Source organism: Acomys russatus, chromosome 3 (genome assembly GCF_903995435.1).
Source record: "Acomys russatus chromosome 3, mAcoRus1.1, whole genome shotgun sequence".
Classification (NCBI taxonomy): domain Eukaryota; kingdom Metazoa; phylum Chordata; class Mammalia; order Rodentia; family Muridae; genus Acomys; species Acomys russatus.
Window position 1 is genome coordinate 47,824,684 of NC_067139.1, and position 7,462 is coordinate 47,832,145.

The 7,462-nt window shown below is 42.4% G+C and overlaps 1 pseudogene; it reads right to left on the reverse strand.

Moving 5' to 3' along the window:
• Positions 1-621: 621 nt before the first annotated feature.
• LOC127187292 (uncharacterized) lies at positions 622-742 on the reverse strand (annotated as a pseudogene).
• Between the last annotated feature and the right edge of the window lie 6,720 nt (positions 743-7,462).

Here is a 7,462-nt window from a genome sequence, read left to right on the forward strand (position 1 = left end):
GTCTCCCCCCTGGCACAGGTGGCAAGGGGAGAGTGAAAAGAAAAGTACATCTCCTTAGTCCATGCCACCACATGGGAGACAAATGGCAGGACCAGCTCTTCCAGGATCAGACTCTTGGGGCTAGCTCACAGGCAGCTCTCTTAGTGTGTGCGGCCCACTTTTCCTAGTACTCTAGGTGGCTAAGGGCAGGGCGAGCTCTCCTAAGATGCCACACAAGAAGAGGTGGGGACAGTTCTTCCCAGCTCTCAAACATGAGCATGTCCCTGGATGGCAGCCCAGACCTGGCATTTGGTGCTAACAGACTGCAGGGCCGTGGACCAAGACGTGTCCCCTGGTGGCAGCCCAGGCCAGGACCCCACCATGGTCCCAGGTGGCATCACCAGCTGTTCACATTAGGCTGTTCCTCACTACCCTGAGTCTCCACTTCTGCCTCTCTTCACTGTGCCCACAGCCTTCTGTTTCTCTTTCTCTCCCATTTCTCCATCATTTATTTACTCCTTTTAGTGGTGCCCGGTATGGCACTGGGCAGGAGTTGTCTCGGTCATGGTCTGCCCTGCCCTCCTTCCCCTAGGCCTGTTGGGCACCGGTCTGGTGGTCGTCTCAGGCTTGCTTTTATCAGGGAATGTTAGGTCACTAATGATTCAGCCGTTTACAGGTCAGAAGAATGAGTGCAGACACAGCTGTGCTCCTCTCTGCCACCTACTAACACAGCAGCCACACCTGCAAAACCACTAGATGCAGCCTTTCTTATTTTAATTTTCTTTTTTTGCTATTTTTCCACTTTAATTTTACATTTAATTACATAAGTAACACACAAACTTACTATTGTAAAAGGATAAAGTCATATAGAGAAACACTGAATAAAAATTAAAACCCGTTCTTGTTTCCATTTCTTTTTCTTAAATTTTAATTTATAATAACTTATTCAGATTACATCCCAATTGTTATGCCCTTGCTTGTGTCTTCAAAATGAGACCTGATAGGCTGTGGTCATATGCTGGAGAAGGAGGTCTCCTTCTGTTAGAGGGAGGGCGGGGCAGGGAATAGGGCAGAAGAGGGAGGAAGGGTAGGAACAGGAAGATACAAGGCTTTATTATTTTTAAAGCTGGTTTTAGTTGTAGTTTTTCTAGACAAAGGCATTATCTTAGTATTGCTGTGAAGAGACACCATGACCACAGCAACTCTTATAAAGGACAACATTTAATTGGGACTGACTTTCTATTCAGAGGTTTAGTCCAATATCTTCATGGCAGGAAGCATGGCAACGTGCAGGCAGACATGGTGCTGGAGAAGAAGCTGAGAGCTCTACATCTTGATCCACAGGCAGCAGAAGGAGACTGTGTGCCGCACTGAGCATAGCTTGAGCATATGAGACGTAAAAGACTGCCCCACAGTGACATGCTTCCTCCAACAAGGCCACACCTCTTAACAGTGCCATTTCCTGTGGGCTAAGCATTCAAATACATGAGTATATGAGGCCATACCTATTCAAACTACTACATGCATCAAAATAAACTGTTAATCTGATAAAAATTAAGTAAATACTTCCTGTTACGATTATGTGTGTGCATGTACATGCACAGGTATGCAAAAGTCAGGAATCAATTCTGGGTGTCATAAAGAATTCGGGTACAGTAGCCTGGGTGCCTCTGAGCCTCAGGGCTCTACTTGTCTCCATTTCACCAGTGCTGGGACTAAAAGTGTGTCTTTCCAGGACCTCATACCTGGCTTTTTAAACATAGGTTCTGGGCTCTATCTCGTGTCCTTGTGCTTACAAGAAAAACTCTTTACCAGAAGACCCATCTTCATTTTAAGTCATTTTGAGGTGGGCTAGACATCCCAGGAAATGAGACAAATCCACAATAAATCCTGCACATCCAAGCTACAATGAAGCAGGACACCATATATCTGTTTAGTGAAAACCAGACATTGCTGGATCTAGATAGGCCCAGCACTGCTAATGAAGACATACTCCAGCCTTCACTGCATTTTACAGACATTTTCACATCAGTAAGCATATACTGTCCACAAACATGGTGGATGCAAATATCTTTGAGCGCATCCACACTCCAAAGGACAACTTTTACTCTGCACTAAAATTTGCTCCCAAATCCTAATTTTCTCTGATAAGAGCCAGGGCACAGAAAGTAGATCTCCTTCTATCTGGTCTCACTATTTCTCCTTGAAACTTCCCCAGCCCTCATTCTCCACAGCAATTTCATGAACTTCTTACAGATTTATGATCATCTGAGAACAATGTTATTTTATTTCTGCTAATGGGATATATTTTCTATATGCTTCCTAGACAGATACTATACATTATAGAAGAATCTTTCTGTAATTCTCAAGCATATTTTTCTCCTAACCTGAACAGTACAGGGGGCAAGCCTGAGGAAAAGACCATGTAATGGCTGTTCTTGGTTGTCAAGTTGACTATATCTGGAATGAGCTACAATCCAGAAATGGAGATCACACCTGTGAGAGATTTTTTTGGCTTGGTTTGAAGTGGGTTAATCCACTTCTAGTCTTTGAGGTAGGAAAATACAAACCTCTGGTCCAGATCTTGAGCTGGGAAGACCCACCTTTAATGTGGGCCACATCTGTTGTGGGAAGAACATGGAAGAAGGAAGATTTTGCACTTTGCCTGCTTGCTCTCATCTTGCTATCAAGCTCATTTCTTCGCTGGCATTAGACCCTACTTCTTTGAGATCCCAGCATCTAGTGAGCACCAGCTGAGACATCAAGCCTTGTGGACTGAGCAACTTCTGGATGGTTGGGTTTTCCATTTATAACCAACCATTGATAGAGCCATTGGACCATAGCCTGTAAACCAGTCTAAAATTTAGATAGATAGATAGATAGATAGATAGATAGATAGATAGATAGTAAGAAAGAAATATAGATAGATATAGATATTTTTATATACACACACACATATATATATATGAGAGAGAGAGAGAGAGAGAGAGAGAGAGAGAGATGGAGAGACAGAGACAGAGAGAGATTAATTCATTTTATAAGTTCTGCCACCCTAGATAACCCTGACTAATACAGACCTCTACAATAGAATCTGAACTAATAAAATATTATGCAAGAAAATTAAAAACGTGGATTGAAATCCAAAAGCAAAAGAAAATTTATATTTCTAGAAACAGGACAAAAACGTTCAGATAAGGTAGGCTGCAGTGTAGACTGAAATCATAGTACTATATTAGAAAGAGAGAAGTTGGGTACCCAGGATGATGAAGTGGTTTGGGATACAGCCCTTATCCCAGGAGCTTGAATTGAAAACAAGTATTTGTCAGTACTGGGGAAACTCTACGCTTCTCAGGTGCAAGCAGCAGGGAAGCTTGTTGTGGATCCACAGTGAGTCTTGAAAAGAGAAAAGAATCGTAGGAAATCTGAATCTAGCACCATCTGAACGAACAAGTCCAAGTTCAAATCATCAGTATAGAACAAAAATTCCAAGATGATGGATCAATGTGAAAAAAATCAACCCATCAGGATCTCAAAAGAAATGCTAAAACAGCTTAATGGGAACAATGCCCATAGCTCAGAGAAACCAGGATAGTCATAACCATTGGTCTCCGCTGAAGACAAGCTTGAACGTTCACACTGTGGAAGGGGCTGAGGTACCAAGATGGAGAATGAGATTGTCCAATGAAAAGAATTTTGCATATTAAGAAAAAGAAATACATAAATTCTCTGCTACAGATCTTTAAATCATACTCTAAAATGTTCAAAGCAGTAGACAGCAGAGAGTAAGCACAGCCCATGGGAAGAACAAATTAGAAAAACGGAGAAGAATAAGATGAAAAATTGACGGTGAAAATTGTAACCCACTGAAATAAAGCATGTTTTTAAAAAATATATTAACTGCTTGAATAAAAAGGCTGTTGTACACATGTACAATCACAGACACACCTTGTGAGCAGAAGTTCAAGAAAATGACATTGAAGATAGACAAGGCTGAAATTTGCCAAAACAAGGAAGTTACTATCAACCTGGGGTCACAGTGAGAAATTCAAGAGAAGAAAGGACTGTAAATCAGGCACAGGGTGTCTTGTGGGAACCAAGGTATGGTGAAGACAGTCATCATCCTGCAAAGATAGGAGCCCATGGACATCCCAGCTCTGCCTGAGAGGCTACCTAAAGCACAGTGAGGGTTGAATGGAAAAGATACCCCTTGTTTTGTCTTTCACTTTCTCCCCAGGCTTTCCTTTGGCTATCCATGCCCTCAGCGAAATCAAATTCACAGTAAACACGAGTCTCCTGCAGTGTGTTGTCTGGGAGGGAACAGCAGACAGGGCGCTGGACAACTGCCAAGAGATGGCTGCCTCCAGACAGGTGGATTCAGGAGAGATTTAATGCATGATAGATAATTTTAAATGTCCAAAGCTTCCTCAAATTCTTCTTCCATTTCTCTTCCAACTTTCTGAAAGTCTCCAGGCTAGCATGTTGGGGGGTCAGCATTTGCCTGCAAGAGGTCACGGAGACATTGATTCTTTTCAGGGAGAGCCCAGTTCCACTGCTGTACCGGGAGGGCTTAGTTTAAGATAACCCTTCTACCGAGTTTTCTAGAGCACCTCAGTCCTCTCAAATCTGCTCTGCCCAGAAGCTAATAGTAGAATACAAAAATAACTTTTGCTGTCTGCATGGCTTTTCTTTTTTGTATTCTGGGGAAAATCACTTAGACACGGAAGCGGAAAGCTCCTCTTATTTGCATTCATTGTGTCCACAGAATATGTACCATTCACATGACTGCCCAGCTTCAAGGCGATAATAAAACTACCAATTTGCTGAACTGTAAAGACAGCAAATCGGGTTAAATTCCAGTGTAGTTTTTAAAAATATTTTATTAGGCCGGGCGTGGTGGTGCACGTCTTTAATCCCAGCACTCGGGAGGCAGAGGCAGGCGGATCGCTGTGAGTTCGAGGCCAGCCTGGTCTACAAAGAGAGTCCAGGACAGCCAAGGCTACCCAGAGAACCCCTGTATCAAAAAAAATATTTTATTAATTTATTCATATTACATCTAAATTTCTAGCCCATTCCTTGTATCCTCCCATTCCTCCCTCCCTCCCCCCGGACCCTGGAGTGAATAAGGAGAGGAAAGCAGGCATAGTTCTGCTGCGGTGCAGCCAGCTGCCTCAGGTGTCTGCCTTTGCACTCCGCCTGCCTTAGTGCACTTTAACCTCCTAACCACGAGTCAAATAAATGCTTCTTTCCTGAAGGTCCTCTGTCAGATGTTTGGTCACAGTGATGGGAAAATTACTGAATAGAGCCGACTTCAACTTATATCTTCATAAGAAGGAAAGAATTTTGAAAATTACTTAGCTCACAGAGGTTTCATCTTTTTCAAAATGTAGCTCATGACCGTGAACCAGAAAAAATGTTCACTGTCAAACCTCTACCTCATTTTGAATATACAGTTGGAATCTAGAACAATCATTCTTGTGACAAGTAATACCTAGCAGCCATCTTATTTTGCCGTCATAAGAAAATCCTTTGCACAAAGATCATGCTCCTAGCCAAATAAAAACCTATTGGTTTTGACTTAAATTCTGTCATTAGCTACAATTTTTATCAAAATACTTGTCCTTTTGTAAGTCTTTCAGTTTTGATAGAAGGGGTGTGTGTGTGTGTGTGTGTGTGTGTGTGTGTGTGTGTGTGTGTGTGTGTGCGTGCACGCGCGCTAGTTTTCATAAAGAACATTAGCACCCTCTTCCGGATTTCTTCTGAGGCTAGAATGTCAATATTCAAACCTTTTCCCATTTCCTCACAATGAACAACTTGAATATTCATGAGATTTGCCACTGATTAAAGCCTGACCTCGGAGTAATTTAATTACACTGTATATTTCAGAAACACTAGTAAGTGCTGGAGTCCAAACAGTTGCCTTCGCTGAGTGTCACCACTGGGAATACATGTTTAGCTCATGGAAAGGGGAAAAGATGGTTCTTCCACATTCTTACAATGAATGTCCACAGTGACTCCTTAACTAACAGAACTACACAAGGAGTAAGGGAACTTGAGGCAGACAGTGTAAGCAGGTGCGCAAATTCTCCTTGCAGCTGTTAGTGCTTGAAGAAAATATAATCCCTCCTATGCTTTTCTTGAAGTGGGGTGTGTGTGTGTGTGTGTGTGTGTGTGTGTGTGTGTTTGTGTGTGTGTGTGTTAACAGGACCAGTTATATTTTAAATAGCACTTCCTGGACTCTCCCAAACTGTCCTACAATGTAATGTGATGTGACGCGGTGTGGTATGTTGTGGCATGGAATGAGTGTGTGTGTGTGTGTGTGTGTGTGTGTGTGTGTGTGTGTGTGTGTGTGTGTGTGTAAAATGCCTAAAGACAGAGATGAGGTTGTCTTGGTACAGGATGATTCTTTCATTCAGGAAGTTTTTAGTGGGTGCTACTGTGTACCATGCTTTCATCTCAGTACTGGAGAAACAAGAAACAGATTCAAATCCCTGACCTCTTAGAGATTACATTTCTAGGGGAGACAGACACAATGTATAAGTAGATATGGTACAGTAGATGACAATAAATTCTATGTAAAACATGACCACAACGTATAGGCACTTTATACCAAGTGGTTACACCATTTTTAATTACTAAAGCAACATCTAAGCAGAGACTTGAAATAAGCCAGAGTTTAAACCTTGTGATCATTTAGAGAAAGGTAATTGCAGGTTGAAGGAACAGCATGAGCAAACCCGCTGAAGCAAGGCTGCTGGTTTGCTGCAAACACTTCAGTGATACAGAGTTTGAAAATGCCGGTATAGATGAGACTCTGCTTTTTGTACAACCACTGTGGAAATCAATCTGGCGCTTTCTTAGAAGACTGGAAATAGTGCTACCTTAAGACCCAGCTATACCACTCCTTGGCATATACCTGAAGGATGCTCCACCATATAAGGACATTTGCTCAACTGTGTTCATAGCAGCTTTATTCATAATAGCCAGAATCTGGAAACAACATAGATGTCCCTCAGTTGAAGAATGGATAAAGAAGCTGTGGTACATTTACACAATGGAATACTATTCAACTATTAAAAACAAAGAAATCTTGAAATTTGCAGGCAAATAGATGGAAATAGAAACAATCATCCTGATTGAGTTAATGCAGACTCAGAAAGATATGCATGGTATATACTCATAAAAGGATAATAGCCCAACACAGATGTCTTCTGAGAGACTCCACCCAGTGTGGGAATGGGACAGATGCCAGGACTAGCAGCCAGTCTCTGGGTGGAGTTTTAAGAGTGGTGGAAGAGTGGGAGGATGGGATGGAAGGACCCAGAGGGTTCAGGAGTCCCACAAGGAAACCATCAAGGCCTGTGGATCTGGACCCAGCGGGGCCTGCACAACCAGGGACAATGCATGCAGTAAACTTTAGAACCCTGTTTAGATCTAGCCAATGGAAAGCTCATTCTCCATGGTTGTGAAGGAGCGTGGATGCCTC